This window comes from Lissotriton vulgaris, chromosome 5 (assembly GCF_964263255.1).
Source record: "Lissotriton vulgaris chromosome 5, aLisVul1.2, whole genome shotgun sequence".
NCBI classification, from domain to species: Eukaryota; Metazoa; Chordata; class Amphibia; order Caudata; family Salamandridae; genus Lissotriton; species Lissotriton vulgaris.
Window position 1 is genome coordinate 1,426,890,608 of NC_141693.1, and position 26,762 is coordinate 1,426,917,369.

At 43.5% G+C, this 26,762-nt stretch overlaps 1 protein-coding gene across 2 annotated transcripts in view; it reads right to left on the minus strand.

Moving 5' to 3' along the window:
- The window catches only part of CAMK1G (calcium/calmodulin dependent protein kinase IG), a 341,561-nt gene extending 320,478 nt beyond the window's left edge, over window positions 1–21,083 (minus strand). The window contains exon 1 of one of the 2 annotated variants that reach the window (XM_086923369.1): window positions 20,828–21,083. The gene's annotated coding sequence lies outside the window, so the exon portion shown is untranslated. The remainder of the gene's footprint in view (window positions 1–20,827) is intronic. The other variant, XM_086923368.1, reaches the window with a different exon arrangement.
- Window positions 21,084–26,762: the final 5,679 nt, after the last annotated feature.

Consider the following 26,762-nt stretch of genomic DNA (forward strand, 5'->3'; position numbering starts at 1 on the left):
TGGACAACCTGGCCAATCTCGGACTCAAACAACTTGTTGACACCCCCACCCATGTAGCCGGACACACGCTCGACCCTATCTTCACCTCCTGCAAGCACATCTCCTTCGATCGCACCACAGCTCTCCACTGGACGGACCACAGCTGTGTTCACTTCAGCTACAAAACCACCCTGACCCACAACCATCCACAACCTATTCCTCAGAGAAACTGGAACAAAATCACCTCCGACCAACTCCTCACATCACTCAACCAAAACCCTCCCACCCTCTCATTGGACCCAAACCAAGCGGCCACCAATCTCAAGCAATGGATCACCCACAGTGCTGACGAATTAGCACCCCTGAAAAAACACCAGATCAAATCAGCCAGCAAAAATGCTCCCTGGTTCAATGATGACCTTAAAAAATCCAAGAAGCTATGCCGCACCCTGGAGAAAACATGGAGAAAAAACCCAACCACCGACAACATGTCCACCCTCAAGGCAGCCACCCGCAAAAACCACCAACTGATTTGATCCGCCAAGAAATTGGCATTCAAGGATTGTCTCGACAACAACACTCACAACAGCAAGGAACTTTTCAACATCGTCAAAGAATTCACCAACCCCACCGCAGCATCTAACGACATCACTCCCTCCCAAGACCTCTGCGATGCATTATCCTCCTTCTTCTACAACAAAATTGCCGACATCCACAACAGCTTCGAGAATACTCCCAGCGTTCAACCCTCCCCACCCCCCTCAGATCCTACTCCGCCAACTAACAACCTTACCGCCTGGAACCCAATCACCACTGAAGACACCATCCATCTAATGAACTCCATCCACTCTGGCTCGCCAACTGACCCCTGCCCCCACCACATCTTCAACAAAGCGAACTCCATCATCGCACCCCATCTCCGTGATGTCATCAACTGCTCGTTCAACTCTGCCACCTTTCCAGAATGCTGGAAACATGCCGAACTCAGCGCCCTTCTGAAGAAACCCACAGCAGACCCCTCTGAACTTAAAAACTACCGACCCATATCCCTCCTCCCATTCCCGGCCAAAGTCATCGAGAAAGCCGTCAACAACCAGCTCGCCGCCTTCCTTGAATCCAACAACTCCCTCGATCCATCTCAATCCGGGTTTCGAGCCAAACACAGCACCGAAACCGCCCTCATTGCAGCGACTGACGACATCCGAACACTACTGGACAACGGTGAAACAGTGGCCCTCATTCTACTCGACCTCTCCGCCGCTTTCGACACAGTCTGCCACAGCACCCTTATACAACGCCTCAGCAACATCGGAATACAAGGAAAAGCCTTGGACTGGATCACCTCATTCCTCGCTGGGAGAACTCAAAGAGTCCGACTTCCCCCATTCAACTCTCAGGCCACTGAAGTCATCTGTGGCGTACCACAAGGATCTTCGCTCAGTCCCACCCTCTTCAACGTTTACATGAGTCCACTCGCCTCCATCGTGCGTCAACACAACCTTAACATCATCTCTTACGCCGACGACACCCAGCTAATCCTTTCCCTCACCAAAGACCCTAACACCACCAAAACCAATCTTCACGAAGGCATGAAAGAAGAAGTAGCTGAATGGATGAAACATAGCCGCCTAAAACTCAACTCAGACAAAACGGAGGTGCTCATCCTAGGATCTTCCCCCACTGCCTGGGACGACTCTTTGTGGCCTTCCGCTCTGGGCACAGCACCCACACCCACAGACCATGCACGTAACCTTGGCTTCATCCTAGACTCCTCTCTCTCGATGCCCAGACAAGTCAACGCAGTCTCATCCTCCTGCTTCAACGTACTTCGCATTCTCAAAAAGATCTTCCATTGGATCCCCCTCGAGACAAGAAAGACTGTCACCCACGCACTGGTCACGAGCTGACTGGATTATGGTAACACACTATACGCCGGAATCACAGCAAAATTACAGAAAAAACTCCAACGCATCCAAAACGCATCAGCGAGACTCATATTAGACATCCCTCGCCAAGATCACATCACCGGACACCTAAAAGACCTCCACTGGCTTCCCGTCAACAAAAGAATTACATTCCGCCTTCTCACCCACGCACACAAGGCCCTCTACAATCTAGGACCCGAATGCCTTAACACTCGACTGTCCTTCTACAAACCCACCCGCCAACTAAGATCGTCCAATCAAGCCCTCGCCGCTGTCCCGCGCATCCGAAAATCCACCATGGTTGGCAGATCCTTCTCCTTCCTTGCTGCCAAGACCTGGAACTCACTCCCCACTCTCCTCTGCCTTAATCAAAACCACATCTCCTTCAGAAAAGAACTTAAAACCTGGCTATTCGACAAATAATGAACCCCTTACCCAAGTGCCTTGAGACCCTCTGGGTGAGCAGTGCGCTATACAAATACCCGAACTTGAACTATCAAGGCGCCATCTTGCGCACCACAACGGGCCCGCAGGCCGAGAATCTACGCATCACCTCCGCACCGGTAAGGATTACGACGCATCCCCTACTCTGCGCAAGCATTGAGGCACAACGCATCATTTCCCCCGGATCACGGAACCGACACGTCGCCCTTTTTGCGAGCCTTTTGTTCACTTTGCATTACGCAACCAGGTACTTTGTTGAGAACTTTGTCACATTTATCATCAACTTGAACTAAGTAACTTTTATCATCTTTAAAGCAATCTTAAGTCTAGTATTGTGGATGTTTGTAATTTGTGGTCTTGTGTTAAGTCTATATAAAGAATACTTATTATTATAAAACCTGTGTTGTGTCCAGGGCCGGACTGGGACTTGAAAGCAGCCCTGGCAAATTTCTGCAGACCAGCCCCCGCCTGGCGCGTAGCGAGCGAGCGCAGCGAGCGAGCTCGACTGCTACTAGGGGGATTTGGGGGGTTTCTCCCCCCAAGAAAATTTTGGAAAACAACAAACCAAAAGGGTAAATTTTACAGCACGTTTTTCATTACATATTAAATTGTATCAACTTTCGAAGTACAGTAAATAGTAGATGATGACCTTAAAGAGCACCAGGTTAGCCACCCAGTCAAATGTTCCTATAGACATATTTTCAGAGAGCATCAAAAATAGACACAAGTAGTGAATCAGAGAGAGCAAAGTAAAAGTGAGACCAACCCCCACATGGTGTGTGAGGGTGGTGAGTAACTTGGGTGTTTTTAGAATTTAAGTGAAACAGAGGATACTCCAGGAGCAAGATCTATCTAGGACAGAGCAAGGTACGAGTATTTCGATCCTGAGTGTTGGCCGTCAGTAATCTTGTTCCTCTTTCAGAGAGCATCGAAAATAGGCACAAGTAGTGAATCAGAGAGAGCAAAGTAAAAGTGAGACAACACCCACATGGTGTGTAGCCAGCAAGCACAGTGAGCAACCACTACTAGGGGGAGTTTGGGGTGTTGAACTTATCCCCCCCAAGAAAATTTGAGAGACAAAGGCCAAAACAAAGCATTTTCCAACACATTTTTCATTACATATTAGATTGTATTAACTTTTAAAGCATAGTAAATTGTCACTCATGTTGTCACAAATTAAGCACTGATGTGATGTCACACATGACCACACAGGCCGCTGACTGAGGCCAGAAACTGTGGAAATCTCACACATAAGCACAAGGCACTGACCCAGGCCTGGTCACACCACCAGACCAGTAAGCATGCAAACGTCACATATAAGCACCCAGGCCGTAAGCATGGAAATGTCTCACATGAGCCCCCAGCTCCAGGTCACTGAGGCCAGCAATTTTGAAAATAGCATACATAATTAAGCACCCAGGCCATAAAGCATGGAAAAGTCACACATAAGCACCCAGGCTGTCAGAAGGCATGGAAATGTCTCAAATGGCACCCTAGCCAGAAAGTATGAAAAATTAACACAAAAGGCCCTTGCCTTGACATGACACATCTTTAAATAGCCTACTTAAGTGGGTGGCAAAATAAGTGTTGCAGACCCACTAGCAGCATTTAATGTACAGTCCCTGGGTACATGTAGAACCACATTTCTAGGGACTTACAAGTAATTTAAAATTGCCAATTCGGTGTAAGACACCATGTTTCAAAGGAAAGAGCGCAAGCACTTAAGCACTGGTTAGAGGTAGTAAAGTCACTGAGCCCTAAGAGCCAACAAAAATGGCATTTTTTGATTCAATAAAGCAGATGAAACCGGATTTTAATTTAGAGGAATCTGAGGCCGACAGCGTCTTATCTAACCATGTCTCAGCAGTCAGTATGAACAATATGTATATTAAAAACATTTTACATGTGCTAATGGCGCTGGGACTTTTTCTGTAGCTTTTCCTTTTCCGCCCACCTGTTTCAACACCTACAACGTGCTCATCTGTAATTCACATGCAAAAAGTGAATGGTCATTGGGGTATGGGCGACATGCCGGAAGAGAGATACTGGCTTCACAAGCTGTACCACACTGTGATCATGGAGAAGATCTCAGCTACAGTAAACCACCAGCTGCAACAGTTTGAGTAGGGCCCCTGTGTGGATTTTCTCACAAATGCATTTTGAGAACTCTCTTGGCAGAAATATCTACGAGTGCTGCACCTCACAGACCTGGGTTACTGTACAATGGTGTACCTGGACCACCTCCTAAAGGGCAAAATGGATCCTTTGTCAAGCTTATGAGTGAACAGGAGGTCTTTCTAGTTATCTCCCCCTACTTTCTCCTCCCAAATTTCCATTATTCACCCCTTACCTTTCCCTTCTCCCCAGCATTTCTTGGCTTTAATGGCATCAATGGGTTTTAGATATGACACTTGCCATGTAACCATAACATACAATTATCTCCTGCTTTATCAGTACAATTCAGTGATCTCGTGTGTGTGTGGGGGGGGGGTCGCAGTGGTAGGCATTTAAGTGTGGTACGGTAAATCTGGTCTTATTCTCAACAGATCAGTATTGTAAATATTCAGAGATAGCAACAAGATCGTTTAGCAGGCAATGCAATGCAAACTGTTCCCTCACATTTTTTTCCTTTGTGTGCGGCAGTGTTTGGTCTCTGTGCGCTGCAGCCAAGGCTATGTGCACCAAGTATCCGACCATGCATGCGAGTGCAGCAACAAATTATCAGTGCAAATACTACTCCAAGCTTTTACTTAATGTGAAAAGAAAGTGAATTTTCACACATACAGCGCCATATGAGGGGTCTCAAGACAGATTTGCAATTTAGATATGTATGCCATGGTCTTGATGGACAGTCCTTCCAAGAAATGGCAAACCATGAACGCCCCACAAAAAGCACTGATTGAAGTGAGCCGACCCAAAGCCCTCTCTCTGTATTAATTCTGGTAAATCACAGAAACTGCCTAATAGTGCGTATTCACCTGGATAGAGCTCATGTTATTGGCCTCAGACGTCACTCTCTGTGGTATGTGGAGAGACCAAAGTTTGGAGGTGCATGTAGTCTTGACACCTCTAGGACCTATTGACAGGCACTGTACGAAACTAGCAAAGCATTCTGTCTCAACTCCAGAGCTCTCAATCAAGTCCTGCCATAAAAATGCACCCGCAACTTCTTTTCATGAAATCAGAATGCAACTCAATTCACAGTATGCACTGTACAAATCATATGCTGCATCAAATAAATACCTATTCACATCTTCTGGAAAAGCAAATCCTCTTAGGAAACTCATGATGAAATACAATGTGAAGCATCCATATACCACTATGTATTTTGTTTTAAATAGTCTTTTAATGGGGTGACAGAAGCCATGAAGCAGCGCACAAATGTTGCCCATAACAAAAACTGAAGTCAAGGGGCCATAAGACCTCTTTTTTTATTGGAGTATCCTGACCGGGAGCCTCCCACCTAGGTGAAATGGAGGAGATGAATATATATATATATATATATATATATATATATATATATATATATATATATATATATATATATATATATTGCCACAGCTTCTTTTCTCCGCTTCTTGTAGATCAAAGGACACGGCACAGCAACAGATGGTTTTTAGCGTTTTTATTATTTACACACCAGTGCAAATATAACGTGCATCAAAAAAGGACGGTCTACACGTTTCGGCTCCTGCCTTCCACTGGACCATAGAGTCCCTAGGTCTAGACCTTGTTTAAATAGTGTGATTTAGTGTAAGTACCCTCTACCATTTCCATGGTCAACTTGACCAACCCACCCAGCAATGTATATACAAGGCTAGTACATGTTAAAGGTATATACACAAAATTATGTACAATCAACGTAAAGTACTCTACTGTTTGCTCAGATCTATACATTCTAAAATAAAGTATTTACAATGTACATCCTTTGTACACATTTGTGTTCAAGATTAATGTGAAGTACCAATAGAGAAATTGAACCGGTGATTATAAATGAAGTATTGACAATTATTTACAGTTAGATCCATCTAGTCACATATGGTATCGATCCATACCAATCAATTAATTCAAACAATTATAGGAATAAGGAATTATTTAGAATAGGTGGTGGGTTGGAAATTCTATGACAGTTATATTACGAAGTGACGATAATTGAATTAAAAGAAGGGGTGGGAAGACTACTATAATGGATTAAATAAAGTATTATATGAACATAGGATTAATACTAGGTAATGTATATTGTAGGTCTCTAGGTGTAATATATTCTCTCATCTATAGTTACATGCATTATTTCGTCAGTTCTCCCCATGCGGCTTCCCAAGAGAGTATTTATGGTAAAGTATATGGTAAAATATATTACTACCCCTGATGAGGCGTCAAAGCACTTTTCGGCAAGTGGTGGTGGGTTAGTATAAGAGAATCTGTAAATATGTGTTCATTTGAGTGGTGGACATGTGAGTCTGTTAGTTGGATTGAATAGGATAATGGAGGGATGGAAGAGGGAATAGTCTAGAAAGTGTTATTTAGGAGATCATAGCAGTGAGATGAGGATTGTGAGGTGTAAAAGGAAATATGGAGGTGGGACGAGTCTCTAGAAAGGGATTAGGGAAATCACAGTAGAAAAATGAGGTTTGGGATACATGAGGGGTGGATTCAGAAAGAATTGTTTGGGAGATCATAGAAGTAAAATAAGGCTTCCTTAAAGTGAATATATTGAAAACAACATCAAAACATACTTCAACTAATTACGCTTTCAAAGTCTCTGCCCGTCCTAAAACCCATAAGATGTTTTAAAGATAAACTCAATGAAAGAAATTCAACACTGGAATTTACGTGCTTTTACACTGTGAACAGAATAAAATGTTCCCCCAGTTAAACCAACCCATGTGCATAAACCAATTGTGACAGCTAATTTGATAACCGTTGAACCAACTCAATGGTGCACAAAATAAACCGGTCATTGATTACCAATTTTTAACACTGTAAGTGACGCTACTTCATTCAAACCATGCAGTTTAAATAAACATGTGACTCTAAAGGATATGCAAAACATACAAATAGACCAATCCCAATCATGAAAAAAGGAAAGAAACATTCAGACACACCCTGCACATCATACCCTTTAATGAATCAAACATGTGCTGTGATAATAGATTATTAGCATAAAATTCCTTGAATAACAATTGTAGACACTAAAATACTGAATAAATATGAGAAATAATGATGATTGGCAATAAGCAATATTTAACAACCAAATTTTGTTCAAATGTTGACCGTGACATTATCAAAAACAGTACTCTGTAAATCATGTTTCAAAGTTTTGATGATGTAAAGATAACTCCCACTGATGGACTAAGTATTTCCAAGAGGCCTCCGTTATGGCATTTTCCTTGTTTGTTCCGTCTTCTCTTCCAGAGAATGTAAGAATGTCAGATTTGTTGGTCTCCCTAGTATTTACACAAATTACAATTTAAATACCATTATTTTGTTTTATTTCTTTTATAGCGCTTTAGCACTACAGAAGTGATAAAGTGCTATAAAAAAAAAGCAAAATAGTGGTATTTAAAATATTTGTGTACTTGTGATGTAAAGTGATCTGACATCCTGCATTGGGATGGAAAGTGCCACAACTCATCCCAATGCAGGGTATCAGAACGCCTTATATCACACGACAGCCTTTTAATGAACATTTGCAGAGTGATATTTATCTTTCCAGGAGGAGTGAGTGGAACAACGGATGCCCACATGTAAATCATGCCACAAGTAGAAAGCTTTTTTAACCCCTCCAATGCTCCTGACGAGCTCAGCTCGTCATGACCATTAGAACGCTCACACGTGGGGCTAATTCTCCTGCTCCTGCTGTGCTGAGCGTTCTAAGTAAACGGGTGTGGACGTGACGAGCTGAGCTTGTCATGAGCACCGTGGCTCATGACGAGCTGAGCTCGTCATGAGCACCGGGGCACTGCGCGCCCCCCACCCCCGCCCCGCCCCCCAGCACAGCAGGGGAATCAGCCCTGCAGTGAAGGGGTTAAAGAAAAAAAGACAGACGTGCCCTGCAAGTAAATTTTATTTATTTATTTATTCAATGTATTTATTTATTTATTTATTTAATTAATGCGATTTTATGTAGCGCAAACTTTACCCGAAGGTGTCAGAGCATTTTACATAAGAACCAGTTGCAAAGCATAAGGACTTAGGATTACATGCGTTACATGAAAGATACCAACAGAAACAAGCATTTGGAATGCAATAGGTCTCGCATTAGGAACGTTTGAGCTATTGCTCCTGTCAATGACAAATTTTTTATTTATGTGTTGGTTTTGAAAATAGCAAAATTAATAGCTTTGTCATTTACAATGCCAATACTTTTATCTTTTGCAAATGTGACACCTATAGCATTTGTAATGCAACATGTTTTGTATTTACGTGACTTAGATGTATTGATATTACAAATAACAATGGCTTTTAATTTTTTTAAATAATTAATACTTAAATGAAAGGTATTGTAATGTATTATGGCAATAGCTTAAACTTTTGTAAATAACTTTTGTGAAGATTATGTTCAGTGTATTTTATTGTGACGAAAATCCAAGAACAGAAGTGAACTATTAACTTTTTTTGTGACATTTGTAATAAAGCTTGAAACATTGAGGGAACATATTTGAACCAGTTATTGTTGAATGGTTGCACAGGTTGATGCTGTGGTGGCGCTGAGTGATGATGTGGTGGCGACAAATGATGCTGTGGCGTTCAGTGATGCTGTGGTAGTTTATAGTGATGTTGTGGTGCCCTTGAGAGATGCTGTGGTGGTGTGATAGATAGATAGAGTGAGAGTGATATATAGACAGATAGTGTGAGGGCGATAGACAGATAGATAGAGGGTGATAGATAGACAGATAGTGTGAGGCTGATAGACAGATAGATAGAGGGCGATAGACAGATATAGGGCGATAGCTAGATAGATAGAGGGTGATAGAGTCATCTTATTTCTACACAGATCAATTGCACATCCAACAACTCTCAGTAGAAGTATGGTAGCACAGGTGGTTAATGCACTTATTGCAAAGATCAGTGTACATAATAGGAGGTTATTGACCTTGCTGCCCAGCATTGCCCACGACTTCCAGCTCGCATGCAAGAATCCCAAAAAAACAGCAGGGTGGGTTCGCAAGTGAGCTGATGGCTTAAGTATCAGCAGGGCCATTGGAATTGTCACACTTCCGAGACATTTTCCGCAGAATCCTGGATCTGCCACTTTTGTCAGATTATTTGCAGCTTAAGAAAATGTTTCTAGCCCAGATGGATCAAAAGTTACTAAAAATCTGGTGACACCACAGCAACATGTGTCGCTACATTTTTTAGTAACTTTTGACCCATCGAAAGCATTTTGCAAAGGTTGACTGGTCTGCTTTCTGATAGCTATATTTGGGTGTTATATCTTGGAAGGTGGAACTTTTTACCCGACAGTGTTAAGTATAAAAATGACAGATAATGAAGAAATACTATCACAACTTTAACAGCATAATTTGCCTTCTTTTCCTGAGGCATAATTTAGTCAACCATGCTGCATAATTTGGTTTCTCTCTGCTGTGTAATTCTGGTGGCCCTGGCTATCAGACTACCAGGGGTTTAGTCCCAGCACTTGACTAAACATTTAGTGATTTTATAAAGAAAGAAAAAAGAAATCACTTAATTTATTTGTGCCTAAAATATTACTGGTGTGAACTGCACTGAAATTAAAATATGTAAAATATGCTTGATGAACACATTAATGTGCCTTCTCTTCTCAGGCACATTACAGTTGCTACCCAGCTAGGCTGGTGCTATAGAAACACAGCTATACCGCCCTGCCTTAGAGGGCTGGTGGACAGAGAGGGACCTGACTGCCTGTTAGAAGACTGAGGGACAGGCAGATGGGTGAGGACCCCCCTGTCTTGGGGCAGAGGGGGTCCACTGCATGGCCTGCCCTCGAATTAGCCTGTAATTAGCCGACAAGCCTGGGAGTATCGAGACCCCTCACAGCAGTGACTGGATCTTGCCATCCATTACATTTAAGGGGGCTTCCAAAGTAATTAAATTGTTTGTAGGGTAGGGACCTCTACATCATGCTGGGCGCAGAGCCCTGCCCCTTCCAGGCTACTATTAACAATTAGAAACCCTGTCTGAACAGGTGGTTATTTGTGGTGTGAGCGAGGGTGTGCCTGTCCTCAAAATATGTGTATTGTGCACCAAAAGAAAGCAGCGTCCATCCCAATCTGTGAAAGGTTGACAGAAGGGGGTACTTTATTAAAAACATAAAAATGTTATTCAACACACATGTATGTTGCTAATAAGAAAGTAGGGCGGAAATTGAGGACTGCAGAGAAAAAAAGACATCGGCAAAGCAGATAGGTCCCAAAGTCAAGACTTTGGGCTGTGGCGCCAGAAACACCATATCTTGAGCCAGAGGGGGAGGAGGTGGACATGGTGAAGGTGTAAGCTGCGCTGTGCATGGGATTGGTTGCAGGGTCATGTATCCAAGAGCTTGGTTTAAGTAGTGTGGTGATGGCACTGGGTCCGGCTGAGCGGCGCTGAAGGGTGGGAATGGCAGAAACATCGGAAGCTGTGTTGTTGGAACTGCTGGACCTAAAGGGGTGCTGGATTGCGTCAAACCTTTGTGAAGATGAAGTACATGGCGTTAAGGAACGCTGCTGGATCGGATTCTGGAATCGGCCATTTGTGGAAAGTCAGCACCGAAGTCAGAGCATCATGCAGGGAAAATGCCAGCAGAGGTCTCTGGGAAGGACAGAGATCTGTCCGGAGCCAAGTCCAAAGGATGAGCAGGGCTGTACAGAGGTGGCTGCGATGGAGTTAAGTGAACAAGCCCTGGTTCCGAGGACGAGATGCTGTGGGAGACAGAGAGCGAAGAGGGGACTTACCTCTGGAGTGTTTCTTCTTTCTGTGTTTCCTCTTCTCTACTGGGCCTGCAGAAGACCAAGATCAGTGCCTGCCCTTTTACGGCATGGATGGCCTTCCTTATTCCTAGCTGTGAAGAGCCTGGCCTCTCGCTCTTTAGTGGCTGTAAGGTGCATGCTGAAGCAAGACGAACAGGCCTTAAGAGTCATGATTGGAACTTAAGCACCACAGATTGCGTGAGTGTCCATAATGGGCATGTGTCCCTCACAATCACTGCAGGGTTTGAGCACTGTTTTTTGGGGATGAGACATGGCACTGCAGTTTGTGAAGAATTTGTGAGGAAACTCAGAGAGAAGGAAGCTCTGAATCCAAGTCAAAGGAAGACAGAAGAAAGTCTATTATTATGTTTTGATTGTATTTCAATATTGGTGACTGGTTTATTACGGCTACTAGATACATTTGTCCTCTCAACTGAATGCCTCAAAACCTGTGTGTATTTATTTTAAAAATCTGAAGATCACTTTGGAAGTATTGATTTATGTTAGTATCATGCTATTTACCCTTTTATTAGCATATTATCGCTTGCAAGGCCGAATAACATTTCATCCATATACGGTTGATAAAAAAAATAATTTAAAGATATGATTAGCAACAACAGCATCATGTTGGGAATTTTGACTTTTATGTGCTTGTAGGAGCAGCTCACACTTTCTTAAATAAAAGCCTCTAGTGCTAAGGGTATTAACATATACCATCTCTGATAACCCTTAGGGTCTTCATTCCATTTATAGTGGTAAACAAGTTTTGGGCACAAATAGGAATGTATGTACTTGGATTGCAAAAATACCACTTATTGTCCCCATACAATCTTCTTCCAGCTAAAAGCGTGGCAAAATGTATGCCCTGAAATAATGTGATGCTATATGACACTCTGCTGCATAGACTGGGAGAAACAGGTGATATTATGGTATTATTCCCCATTCTAAGGCATGGTACCAACACCACCGTGGTGTGTGTCAGCCCGGGATGAGACAGCTTCCCGGGTACACACACTGCCACACCCGAGAATTTCACAGGTCTTTAAAAGACCATTTGCATGTTACTGAGGGCTCGCTGTTGTTTCACCCTTTCTAAGAGCCTCTGCAGCGCCACTCTTCCTATTCCTTAAAGATTCAGCCTCCCCCCCAAAAAATTCTTAGCCCCCTCCCCCCCGAAATTTGGCTTTAGTTGCGCCTCTGATGAATGTGTACCCACAGCATCACTTATCATATGTGCAGACCGTGTCAGTAGTTTTCTTGACACGAGCCAAGTGTTTAGGATGACTTAACTCCATTTCCTTGCATGTACTGGTACCTGCCTTAGCCTCAAAGGTATTTTGTGTTTGAATTGCCTTCACTTTACCTATACATTTGTAATTAATAGACCGTGGTGCGGCGTTCGTTTATAAAGATCCCGCCTGGAACTGCAGGGAAAATGATGAAATGGGCCTGGGCGGCGGAGTGACTGGTAGGAATGCAAAAATAGTCCTATTTGATTTGCGTTCATTGTAAATCCGATGAATACAAACAGCGGCGCGCTCCGATGTCCAAGCCACAGGCCACCTTCGCAGCCTTTGCGGCCGATGCTGTACAGCATTAATACAAAGACAGAAGACATTCTGCGACTACTTGAAAAAAAGGATGTGTTAAAGCCAAGCTGAATATGCCAAATTCAAGGCTGTGTGCCCCCACACAGCAGTAGATTAAAATTGCTTTGGTTAACCCTTTACATAACAATCCATGCAAGAAACAAATACTTTCAAAACAAACAAAAAAATAATTTTGACGTAATGTAAAATATACTAAACGTAAGCTTTAGATGTCAATACTACTATAATTGAAACATGTTTTATTCCATTACATTGCGTTTCTGTGTTTAAAAATAGACATATAGTTAAACATTGTTTTTTGTTCCAAAAGCAGTGTCTTTTGGAACCATAATGCAATTTCTTCCACCTGCATGTTCATGTCAGGTACCAGTCGTCTCCAGTAATGGGAGGGATTGGGAAATGTCACTGATCTTTTGCCCCCTACCCCTCACCCACCCCTTTCCTTACCCAATTTAAGCAGGGGTCAGGGGCTCTTCTCCGTGAAATATTTCCCAGCATGAAAGGGATAGCCGCGTCCGGAAGCAAAGAGCACATTTAGCCTTTTCTTCTTGGAGACAGTGCTGGGTCACGAGGAGCCGGACCACTGCGGTGACTGGGCCGACCGGCCCCACGCTGCAAGCGCTGCTCCTGACAGACAGACTGCCTGCCTCACATTAATTCACTTCACACCACTCATATCACGGCCGCTTCCCGGGTCTCTCTGTGCGCGCGACCTGTCTGGCTGCCTGCACCCGCATCAGCACATACACACAAAGGCCATGCAACGATAACCTTTCCCTCGCCTTAAAGGGACAGAGCTCATACTTCTATCAGTGTTACCATAAAGAAAATAGAACACAAGCGGAAACTCAGGAAGCTGTAAAGATGTATTTGGAGAAGAGGGCGTGGCCAACCAAGACTGCCGTGTAGACGTGACTCCCTACTGGTGCTGAGTGGAGAATGAGCGGAGGAAGACACCCCGTTGGCCAGCGCTGAAACCAAAGGACACGAGGGGCGGGGCCTGTAAAGCCGCCGATGCGAATTCTGATGAGCGTTGCCTCGCTTCTGCCGAGAGGTGTAGCAGACGTGGGAGACTGAAGCGGTGGCACGGACAGAGGAGATAAGGCAGAAGACGACAGGAGTGGAGGCGGCTCTTGACCCAGCTGCCACGCTTTGAGCTATTGGTGAGTGCGGGGCCAACAGCGACCGTCTAGCACGGAGGGATTAAAGGCCTACAGACCACAGTCGTGCCCAGTGAGTGGGGTGGGGAGGGAGGGGGGTGTGTGTGTGTGTGTGTGTGTGCATGCGTGCGTGCAGTGTGCATGCGTGCGTGCAGTGTGCGTGCGTGCGTGCAGTGTGCGCGTGCTTGTGTCTGTGTGCAGGGGGGGCTGGCTGTGTGTGTGTGTGCACGCGCGCGCCGTTACGGCATGCGAGCCAGGCGTAAGCAAAGCGCGTTCACGGTCCCAAATCGGCGCGTCCCCCAGTCTACCTCCCTTGAAAGCCATCTCAATCACAATAGGTCTCCAGAGCGAGACCTAAAAATTGAAAATGTACAAGATGTACAGTCACTCAAGGAAGAGATACGAATGGATATACTTTAAGAGTCACATAGGAATGGTAGAGAGTACAAGGGTCTACTGCATATACTAGTGATTAGAGTTATCTCTATATACATATATATACACATAGTAGATTTTCTCATGTCAAGAACCAAAAAAAAAAAGAGCAGAAGAGCAGAGTTCCATTAAGTGAGGTCGGAGGGGGACGCAGTCACAGCACCAAGGGAGGGTGGGAGGTGAATAAGTTATGACACACAAGCATTTGCTGGTTCTACTTAGTCAGAGTAGAGCCTCTATAACGTGACTCCAGGGTTAACAACAGATCTTACATCACACGATTAGCAGAATGCACTGATTATATGCGGTCAGCATAAATGCCCTGTGGGGTGTAACTAGCCAACAGAGGGCAGGGCACGGTGTGCCCTCAATTCAGGCAGGCATCGTAAACAATCTAAAGAGGCAATTCACAAATGCTCTAGGATGTACAGCCAGGAGTGATAGCGAGCAGTTTTCCTAAAGCACTAGTGAACGGTTAATTCTGTATGATCTGGCATTGATTTAGAAGCAAAGAAGAAAGGCTACATGTATGCAGAAGTTACTGCATCCTAAGTTTCATGCTCTGCGGGGACAGGCTAAGTGCGACAAAAGAGCAAACACAGAATTGCGCTGGGTAAAGGCAGCTATGATAAATACTCTCTTGGGATAACTCAGAAGACCCGGGAGAACTCCATGGTGTACGGTGGTTACAGATTGCCAGGTCAGTGCCCCATATCCTTCTCGGGACTGTTCCCCGAGATTGTCTGGCTTTTGTCGAGCCAAGCCTTCATAGAAGTTCTGCCTTCGTAGTGCAATGCAGATTGTGAGGCCTTTAAAATATATTTTGGGATTGTGAAAGCGCATCATGCTTTGAGGCAGCGCTGCTATTGGGTAACTTTTTTAATACATCAGTGTTCATGAAAGTGAGACAGCAGCGCTGTTTCAAAGCATGATGCATACTTTCATGATCACTAAGAAGTTTACAGGGCGATGCAATTTGTTTCACAAGCCCCGCTGCCACGTTCCAATTAATAAATAGAATCGACTCCTGACCCAAACTCGATCGGAACTGGCAAAAAGTCGGTACAACTGTTGAGAAGCAAACAGCATACAGCTTCTCCAATGGTGGTTACGAAAGCAGACATTCACCGTTCTGGGGCCTGGAATGAGAAGAATGGATCCCGCCTTCGAGCAGTACATAGGAGTACATGTGAAGTGATTGAAACATTTAAACAACACTCACCTGGCGGCAGGCGGCACTGGCAGACGGGCTAAACATAATTAAATTATGGTTCAGTGAGAGAAGGCCTCTCGTCGTCACGGTCCTGCGCGAGCCCCAATGCACATGTGTCACATCCAAAAGCCGCGCCCGCCCCACCCCCCAGCCCTAAAGGGGGTTAATTTAGACTAAGAGCAGGCAGCGCAGAGGTGGAGACGTGTGCGTGCACACGCGACCCACCCCCTAAAATGACACTACTGCTCTCCAATGTATTAGGTTAATTAAGTTGTGCCTTTTTCCACACGGAGCGAGGAGAGAGGCAGGCATGCAGCAGAGTACAGTAGTAAGTGACTACTACACTGTACTGAGTGTCCAAAAAATCGGCCCCACCCACACCCTGCAACAAAACCGGCCCCCGTCCAAAAAAACGGCCCCCACCCCTGGCAGCCTACCGGGGAATTGCCCGGTGCCCGGCATTGTCAGTCCGGCCCTGGTTGTGTCCATCTGTAGTGTTTTCACTGTATTACTGTGTATATTCACAAATGCTTAACACACTGCCTCTGTGATAAGCCTGTCTGCTCATGTCAAGCTACCAAGGGGGTGAGCAGGGGTTATTAAGGAGGGTAACCCCCTTATCCTTACTTAGAAGTAAGGGTCCCTATTTGGACAAAGGTGAATACCATTGCCAACTAGAGACCCCCAGATCTAACACACAGGCTCTGTTAACAGTAAATAAACAGAAAGTGCAAGCAGGGCACCACCATGTGGTTGGGATGGTAGATGGTGTTTGTTTCTTGTGCGGTGTGCCACAGGGCAGAGAGAGAGAGAGTAGCCTGGGACTTTACCTCAGAATTTACCATTTAAATAAATAAATAAATACCCAATGGAAAAATAAAACTAACTGTACAGTACAATAACTGTAGATGAAGAGGAATATATGTGGTTAGCAGGCTTATTTGAAATTTTAAAAAAAACACAACAAATACATGCAATGGCATTAAACCCCTTTTGTGTGAGAGACAGTAACAAAGGACATGGGGTCTGGCGACACATGAGGTGTGGGGTGGGCTGCTGGGGTGTTTTTGGTCATCTGAGGGTCGATACAGTTTCCCAGTATTAACAGTAACCACGGGCGGCTAAAACATGTGCCTTCTTAGGTGGAGAACTTCGAGTAAAGCGAAGAGAGGAGTGTGTTTTTTTTAAGTAAAGCATCATTCTTGCTGCACATGTGAGTTGAATACCAAGTACGAACCACTATTTTCAGCAGTCGTTATACCACAGTGAAATCTTTTAGAGAAGAATTCCTCCTACAGCTAATCTAAGAAGACATCTGAAATAATTAAATAATGTCCTTCCCTGTGATACAATTGACAGGGTATCACTTCATGACGAAATGCAGTTTGCTTCCTTTATCCTCCAGGTGTGTTGTACATATATCCAATCACTATTCAGTCCTGAAGCAGGTTGCTATAAAATCTTAAATACTACCAAAACGTACATCGACTATTAATGTGCCCAGTCCGGTGCCGTTACACCAGGAGGAGAGAATTATAGAGTTCCAGCTGGTGTACTTTAGGACGTTGTGTTTAGTTCTCCGAATTGGTGTATGGTGAGTGAATGTTATGCAGTGTGAGTGGGATGCTAGTCAAGAGTGTGACATAGGAGGAGTGTTGTTTTGTAGTTTGACATTAATTGATGAATTTGTAAAATGTTAAAATTGAAAGACGGACAATTCTGTGTATGCAATGAAGAAATAAATATACATATGTTTCTAAATAAATACTAAATAATGGATTTTTTGTAAAGAATGAAAAAAGTATAAAAACATATACATAATTAGTGTATTGCAAGGTAACACGCTATCATAAAAACATACTGTGGTCTTGTTCTGTTGGATTTATTCTCTGGTGAAAGCAATAGAGGTAGGTAGGACCCCTTTTCTAAAGGCAGTTTCCCAGCACCACCTTAAGTCAAGGGGAAAGTACATGTAGTCATTAAAGAACTAACCACCTGCGTATCTTCCCACACCTTTACCTCTGCACTTCCATCAATGTCAGCAAAATGCTCTTGTATTTACTCAGCAGTCTGTGTGGTAGCCATAATCACATGTATTCCCAAACAAACAATGGACTGCCTCTGAATACTGTGCCTTTAGTGGTAGTATCCACCTAGACAGGAGGCTGAGGCAACCCAACCTCCAACCAATTATGCTAAACAGGGGCTCATCCCACACAATTATCCTTTACATCCCACGAAAGACCGCACATGGTGGGGAACAATCCGCATATCCCTCTGCCTCACAGCGCTACACTGCTCCCCCTCTCTCGACACTCACCAGTGACTGTGGACCCTACCCATTGGCCAACATGACTGCGGACCAGGAAATTATTGTAGGTGTTGCCGTTAGAGCTTGAGGCCTGGATTTTTTATTTATTTTTACCCAGGGGGAAGGCGGAGGGGAGGCTGCCTGTTGTCCAATCTCGTTATGTTAAGTGCGGTACAGCGTTTAGACACGACGAGATTGCAGCTCTATGCTCAATTGGCTGGCTTTTCTTAGCATTCTTTAACATTGGAGAGTATTTGGCTTTCTGAGAGGAAAACAAACAGCAACAGTTGGTGATATTTTATTTTTTCGCTGTTCTCTTTCAGGGCGACGTTTCCTTAATTTGCGTTTTAATTATGAGTGGACTCAGTGCCAGAACGAACACACAGTCATCTTTTCAGCTTTACCCGCAGGCCAATGCGCAAGAATCCCCAAGAGTTGTCTATTTTACTCTGTAAGCCCTGACCGCTGCCTTTCAGTCTTCCACATTGTGCAGTGAGCACCAGGCCTTCATCTACTCCTGCACACGTGGGTGGGGATTTCATTTCAGGTGTATCCACGTGCCATTCAAGGACTAGATATCTAGCGATATGTGTTCATTTTCAAAGTGTCTGCTTGACACATTCCATTTCCTCGTGTTTTCTATTATCGAATCTTCTCTGCTCTGAGATATTCCCCTGCATGATATTTTATATCACTGTTATTACATTTGAATCCAGTTTGACCGTTTCTCCGAGAGGCGCCCACTTCCTGACGGATCATTTTCATCTCTCCCCATATAGTTTCTCCTTCTCGCTCTCTTTTCCCTTTCATTCCTCTTATAAGAAACGATTTACAATCCATCATATTTCGTTACGAGAGAGTGCCCGCCTTCCTTCTCTCCCACCTCTCTCTCCCCTACTCATTCATCGCCCTTGATCTTCACTTCCCGGTGCCCCACTTGTTATGTATAACTGTCTCTTATTTTCCACTCTGTGCTCTCTCTCTCTCTCCTTATCTTTCGCCTTCTTCTATCTCTTTCGCTCGATGCCCCCCCTGTCTCAAGGTGCATTTTATCTCTCTCCTCTCTTGCGGTCTCGCTTTTGAAATTCTTCTCTTTAAACTACCCTTTTATTTTCCTGCTCTCTCTACCTTTCTCAGTCCACCCACATTCCTTACCCTCTCCCTCGTTTTCTGTCCTGGCTCTGTTTTCATCTCTCTTTCGGTTTCCATGGTGCCACATTCTGTTTACCCCACCCCCAGCTAATATTCCCCACCTCTCTTTGTGACTTTCTTAATTTTGTATTAATTTTCCTCATTTGTTCCTTCTCCAGGAGTTTAAGTCCTCCGTACTTCATTCATAAAGAGCTCCCCATCCACCTTTGTAAAATGGCCGGGTGCGTGAGGCTTTCCTAGCGAGTGAATCAATGGAAGTGTCATTTATTTGACCTCGGTGCCTGCCTCTTCTGTCCTATCTAGTTCTACACACAAATTACATTCAAGCACAGGCAGAGTCGCAGGCGCTTAAACGTGTCAACACTCTTACACACACTTCCATGTTCTGACGTGCACTCTCTCATGCACACGCACTTGTTTGTCCCCTTACCTTCGCACACAGTGGCGTTTCCCCAAAGACAACACACACATAGACATATATGAACACACAAACACTCTTTTTTTTCAAACACCTGCGCACGTACTCGCTGCAATGCACGCGACACACGCACAAATGCACACATTCACACGTGCTTACACGTGGGCCTACTCTTGTTTGCCCAGGCATGCATCTAGACTCACAATTGCACACATCCTCCCTCTTGCACTCAAACACATTAATATTCCTTTTATCTTTCACATAGACATACATTCACCTATTCATGCGTGCCAGTTGCACACCCTTTAGCGCCTAATCTTTTTGTCAGTGTTGTCGTATTTGTAACATTCTGCAAGTTAATTAGTTGTTGTCAAAGTCATTGGTTCCTAACTCATCTACTGGCATCTGTAACTAGGATACCATTTTCCTAGTGCATCTTTATGAGCACAAGATAAAATTCGTGCTCTTAAGATGCTTGTCTTAAAGCACGTATCCCTCTACTTGCTCACTCCTTTCCGCATATAAACGAGAGTGGCTGAATCGTGCGCCTTGAAGGATGCGCCTGGTAGCACCGCTCAGATGCATGAATGTGCTCGCCCTCGGGCGCTGGGAGGTGATGTTCTCTTTCTCGCCAAGCTGGGCAAGGAAGAACAGTACACTCAGTGAGGAGACGCTGCGCAGTTAGATACAAACTGTCTATTTTCTAAAACACAATGTCACACAAATGCCCCTCCCCAAGCAGCCAGTGTGCCCATCCACTGTTTCAGCCAAGAAGTGGCGAGTTGGAGTGAATAATTCTGCGTAGTCGATGCAAGTTTGTTAGCTTGGCTCTGCTGTTGGTCGGTTCGTCCGTTCATTCAAACATACATTCATTCGTTTCTTCGTTCATTTATTGACTGTGGGGCAGACTCAGGCATCCCAATAAACCGTGCCCGATGCTTCAAGTTACAAATCGTGAACTGGTTTTGTTTCCAAAATCCAGAAGCATCAACCTTAGGAAACAAACACAGCGATGCTACCACGAGACCGTAAGTGGGTCTCTTTCATGTTATACTGCCCGCTCACGAAACCTCACACCAAGCATTAAACTAGCAACAGAATTGCGAAACGGAAGCTTGCGCACAATTATCTCATCAAAGTCATCTGGGCATCCGGCTGTCACCCCCCTTTCAAAATCACAAACGAAGCACCGGTACTCCCGGCAGTTTTATCATTTCAGAGTTAATGTCTGAAAAAGGCTTACTTACCTCACCAAGAGAGCAGAAAAGGGGGTGCTTGCTGGTCCCCGGTTCCTCGTCGGCATCAACAGGTCTGCAAGGATTAGCAGCTCGAGCAGGGATGAGAGTATGCGGGGATTAAAGGGAAGGAGAGAGCCGAGCACTCCCCCCCTCCCCCCCCCCCCTCCTTGCTAGGAGCCGGTGCCTAGGTAGCATTTAAAGGGGAGTGCCCGCGCAGGCTGTCGAGGACATATCTGCTGGCAGCTGAATTGATTTTGCAATGTTTGAATGGCCCCGGAATAGCATCTGTTTTATTGGCAACATTTGAGAAAATGACACTAAGGAGACGCTGTGCGAAGGGGGAGGTATTCATTGTTTAGAGAGGAGGTTGTCACAGAGATCAGAAGAAATGCTTTTAAATGCCTAGGATGTCTTGTCCTTCAATCTGACAAGTAGCAGTATTATTTCTCATTCATGTTAAGCAAAATAAGCACTGGCAAAGCCAACTGATCTGCTTTTTAGGTTTCGCTTGGGCTGTGCTTGTGAAATCTATTGTTCATACACATCTTAAATTGGGTGTACATCCCACACTTGCCTTCCAACAGTTCCTGTGCTTGCCACTGACTTTTCTTCTATTTCTAATGGCTGTAGCCTACAATTTGCTATTCTTTCTCGTATGCGTGTCTTATCAGTTTCCCTTTGCCGAAGTACTGTTTTCCTCTGATTTAGAAGCTGAATTTTGTTTGATATTTTTCTTGCAAAGCGCTTGCGAGCATTGCTGAGAGCTCTCAGCGCAGTCCCGATCTCATGTCTCTCTGAGGTGCATGCATTCTGATGCATCAGTTTCATGTCAGCTCTTCTTTTCGTTGCTCTCACACAGTCTTTGCAGCAGAACAATGAGGTGCACATAGACTGTTCTCGCTTTAGTCTTTCTTTAAATGTCTCTCTGGCATGAATGCATTCCAAATGATGCTTGAAATATTACTTTTATACTATTAAAATGAAGGAACACGCATCTATTTAAAATAAAAAGTAAGTTTTTGCAAATTAATTCATTGTAAATGTTAAAGAGATAGTTGTCACTAGCCAAGGTGACCAACTGACATGAGTGCAAATTCAGGACGGTGAGTGTAAAAATTCAGGACAAAGGGTCAAAATTCAGGACAAAAATTCAGGACAGGAGGTCAAAATTCAGGACAAAACTTCGGGACAAAAGGTAAGTTTTAAAGACACATCAGAGGAGGTCGATCAATAGAATTAATTAAGCCCATCCATATCCAAACATATTCAATCATTTGTAACCTATCCATCATGTATCCTTCTATTCATCGTTTCACTCATCCATCCATTATCCATCCTTTCACCTTATTCATCAGTAAACTCATCCATCCACTCTTCCACCCATCCATTCACTCATCCATCCAGCCTTTTATCCTTTCACCCATCCAGCCATCCTTTTACTCACTCATCCATCCACCCAGCCACTCATCCTTCCACCCATTCACCCTTTCAGTCATTAAGCCATCCACCCTTTCTCTCTCCATCAACCTTTTCACTTAGCCATCCTTCCTTCCACCCATCCATCTACTCATACACTCATGAATCCATCTATTGACCGTATCAGTCATCCATCCCCCCTTTCACTCCTTCACTCATCTATCCATCCATGTGTCCATCTACCTTCCCTTTCACTCCCTCATCCATCCTTACATCCACCCGCTCACTCTTCTGTCCAGCCATTCACCCTTGTACTTAACAATTTATCAATCCATCCATCATTTTACTAATCCATCCACCCATTAACTCACCCATCACCCACCCGTTCACTCATCCATCCATCCTTTCACTCATCCATCCACCCTTTTACCCATCAATCTACCCTTCCACCCATACATACATCTTTTTACTGTTTCTCTCATCCATCCCTCCACTCACTCATCCATACATCCTTTCTCTCATTATCTATCCATTCACCCTTTCATTCATCCATTCACCCTTTCACTAATCTATCCAGCCGTCCACCCATCCCTTCATTTACTCACTCGCCCACCTTTTCATATTCATTATGAGCGGAGCCTTTGTCTGCTGAATTGTAGACAGAAGAGGCCCATCAAGAATTTCTCCTATGCTGTAGTTCCTAAAGCAATGGGTGGGGGTAGAGTTTCCTATGCCCCTGCACATAGGAAATTTTAAAACATTAAATTCATGGATCATGCATGATGCACAGTGCCAGGCCCTGAGGTGACTGTGAGATGGTGTTGTTTCCAGGGCTTTCAGTGGGATGAAAATACCGGGGGTTTCTCCAAAGGGGGTGTTCTCTGTAATTAAGGGCGTGTCGTAAAACACGTAAGCTAAAAATCTGTGCTTAATATAGTGTGCTGCCTGACTGGTATTTTGCCTCTTCTGTCACTGTATCCAGATATTTAACAAAAAGTAATGTTACACCTGCAATAAGCTAGAACTATTGGCTTTGTCAATGGTTGTTAGTTGCATAAAATAAAAAAGTAGCAATCTGGCTTCCTTGAATATAATATTGAAAATGCATCAGTTCTAAAATGACGAGACTGTGAAAGAACTCTAGCTCCTTCTTTTTTAACTTCTTTCACCAGCTCCTTTTGTTGAGCTGGATTCTCATGTAGCAACATTGGTGTTTTTGCACATTTCATCTATCTGACAGAATGTCCTGCCCTAGACAGAGCCTGGGGGAGGCCCACAACATGCTTTACCAGCCTAGACTGGACCATTGTTATTCTGTATGTGACAATCAGCCAGCATACAGAATGACAATGGGCAGGTAAATGTAAAAATGTAAATTGATACTTGTATAGCTCACTACTCACCCGCAAGGGTCTCAAGGCGCTTGTACAAATACCACTGTGGAACCCATCCTGGCTTTCCCTGTGAGGCGTCCACTCCTGGGCACCCCCAAGGTGGAGACCAGGCATCCTTAGCGTTGTGGGGGCCGTTGTGGAGATTAAGCAAGCTATTGCCCAGAGTTGCAGAGTGGGACTCCATGTGCACTGTTGCTCGTGTAGTTCTAAGAACTAGAACATTACTTCTTTTTACAAATAATTCTCTTCTGTGTTATCTAAACTGACACAATCAATCAAAACAAATTTTTTTCAAAACAACATTTTTTGTTACGAGCACATTTGTAAGAACAAAAAAAGCTGCATTGATACTTCAAAAACATCACATGAATGAATACAAAACATAAACACTGAAATTAAATTTCATCAGAATATCTGTGATACAAATATGTTATTCATGACATTTCCATTATATCTTCAAAACGTGCCCAATGCATTTCGAGCCTGGTTTCGGCTCATCCTAAGGGGCCTGAAAACTAAACATATACATAAAATTTGAATGAAAACACTTGTTCTCAAAATTGTTTTTAAACCACAACGTTGCAAGGAACCACATTTTGCCATGTTACTCCACAAAACAACACCTCGCTCAGAAACCTGAGTGTATTGTGTATAAAACGTATGTGCGACTCTTCACCAAACCAAGTAGTGCACACGTGTTGCCACAAAGTAACCGGAATCATACTCACTCAAAAAGGACTATTAATCACAACCTGGTGGGAAACTGAACAAAAACCTCGCTTTGGTACACAAAAAGCTTGAGACACCAGCCCTCTGGCCTTTGAATACAAAAATGTAATCATTCACTCACCTCCACTAATACTAAATCCTCCTCCCCAAGCCGTTCTGCCCTACTAGTTAAACCACTTCTTTGCGACCTATATATGAATTACACACACAATTAGGATGATTGCTCATGGCAAAACTTAAATAACAACCATCTATTCATGCTGAAACAATAGCTATAGACGGCGATGAACCGTACCTCTTGTTGAAGGGAATTGTCCCACAGTGTTTTCATCAGCGTAGTGTATTCACAATGTTCGGCACTCCCTTTAAAGAAACACAGGTACTGAGGATCAGCCATACGAAAAACGCGATATCGCTTCTCCTACTAAAATTAAAGCTACTCAAAAGTACCTCTTCAAACTTTGAACTGTTTTCCCACTCTAAAGCTGAGAGCAAAACTCGGCTTCACCCGATGAACTCCACCACCACGGGAAAGCTTTCTCTAAACGTACCGTCTTCCTGCAGCCTCTATCAACACAGAACGGTAGACACAGAAAACGGACTACGATGCTATAAGAGAAAACGGGCACCTTCTTAGAGCGGTGTTGAGACACTCCAAAACACCTTCGGCTCTTCTACTCTGTGCTGAGTTTCAAATGTTAGTGCGAGTGACACACATTGTCTAAAGAAAATAAAGTGGAATGGAAAAACAACAAGAAAAAGTGCAGGGATCATGTTGTGGTATGTTGTGTGGTTCCAAGGTGTGCACGGCTGTTTACAACTTAGTAATGCTATTAAAACAACTTTATGAAAACGTCATTGACTACTTCCGGCATCCGCCCACAGGTACATGGTAGATAAATAATGGCATGTTTCTAGATCATAGGAAACATTTCAGTTCTACTTTCTCATTGAGCCCCCTTGGCTCCTGTGTTTCTAATCTCTTAATCCAGAAAATCTCTTGTTGAAGAAGGGATCTTTTTAGATCCGCTCCTTCATGTACTTTGACTTTTTCCAGCACTGAAAACTGGATCTGGGCTATGTTATGCTTGTTATCAATCCAATGTCTAGCCAAATTACTCTTAATGTTAAGGTTCCGAATGGTGCTTTTGTGTTCTGATATGCGTATTTTGAGTTTTCTCTCTGTTTTCCCTACATATAGTTTTTCGCAAGGACACTTTATGTAGTAAATTAGATTGTTGGAATTGCAATCACATTCATAATGTAATTGAATGGTTTTTCCTGTTAGTGGATGAAGTAGACTTGCCCCAATGATAACATTGTGGCAATGTATGCAGTTCGCACATCTTTTCATTCCTTTATAGACTGTTTCATGTTTGCTCAGCGGTGTCATCAACACTTTCTTGAGGTTGACCTAGTTAAAGCGAAGATGTGTTTTTGCGAAAAAATTCCTTGAAAGTCTGGTTCATTTTTAAACAATTCCCAATGCCCATTCACAATATTCCTAATCTTCTGGGAGCTTGTGGAAAATTTAGACACAAAAACTTGTCTTTCCATGATTTTCTTAGGTTTTGTTTGAGTAAATTGTCTCTGTCACAAGCCAAAATACGATGTTTTGCTTTCTCCAAAACTTCTGGCGGATAGCCTCTTTCCACATATTTTTGGTGTTGGAAATCCAAATGTTTTTCAAAATCCTCTGTTTCAGAACATATTCTTTTAATCCTCAAATACTGTGAAAAGGGTAAGTTGTTTTTAAGATTTTGGGGGTGGAAACTTTGAAACAATAATGAATTATTAACATCAGTCTCTTTCCGATATAATTCGGTGTGAATTTTAGTTGTTTTCAAGCTGACAACTATATCCAAGAAGGAAATCTCTTTTTCACTGATTGTGTGAGTACATTTAATTTGCTCAACACACTCGTTTAGTGTCTCAATTTTTCTTTCCAAACTTTCTCTGCTACCTGACCATAGGACGAAAATATCATCTATGAATCTTCGATATACCATTGTTGGTCTTGCTAGTCTTTATCACTATAAATAAAGTCAGCCTCGAATTTAGTCATAAAGGAATTGGCGTACGCTGGAGCCCCAGCCAACCCCATTGATGTACCGTTCTGTATAAGGAAAAACTTTTCATTCCAATGGAAATAACTGTGATATAAACAGAAATGAAGAAGTTCCAAAATAAAAACCTTTTCTGCTCTGATGGTAGATTGGCTTAACAGAGCCCATTCCATAGCTTCCAGTCCAGATTTATGGGGAATAGACGTATACAACGCCTTGACATCTATTGTACATAGAAGCATGTTGTCAGTTGGTGTAGTATCCCGCAATTTCAGTAAAAAGTCGTTTGTATCCTTGATATAAGATGGCCATTGTTGTACGAAGGGTTGTAGAAATTTA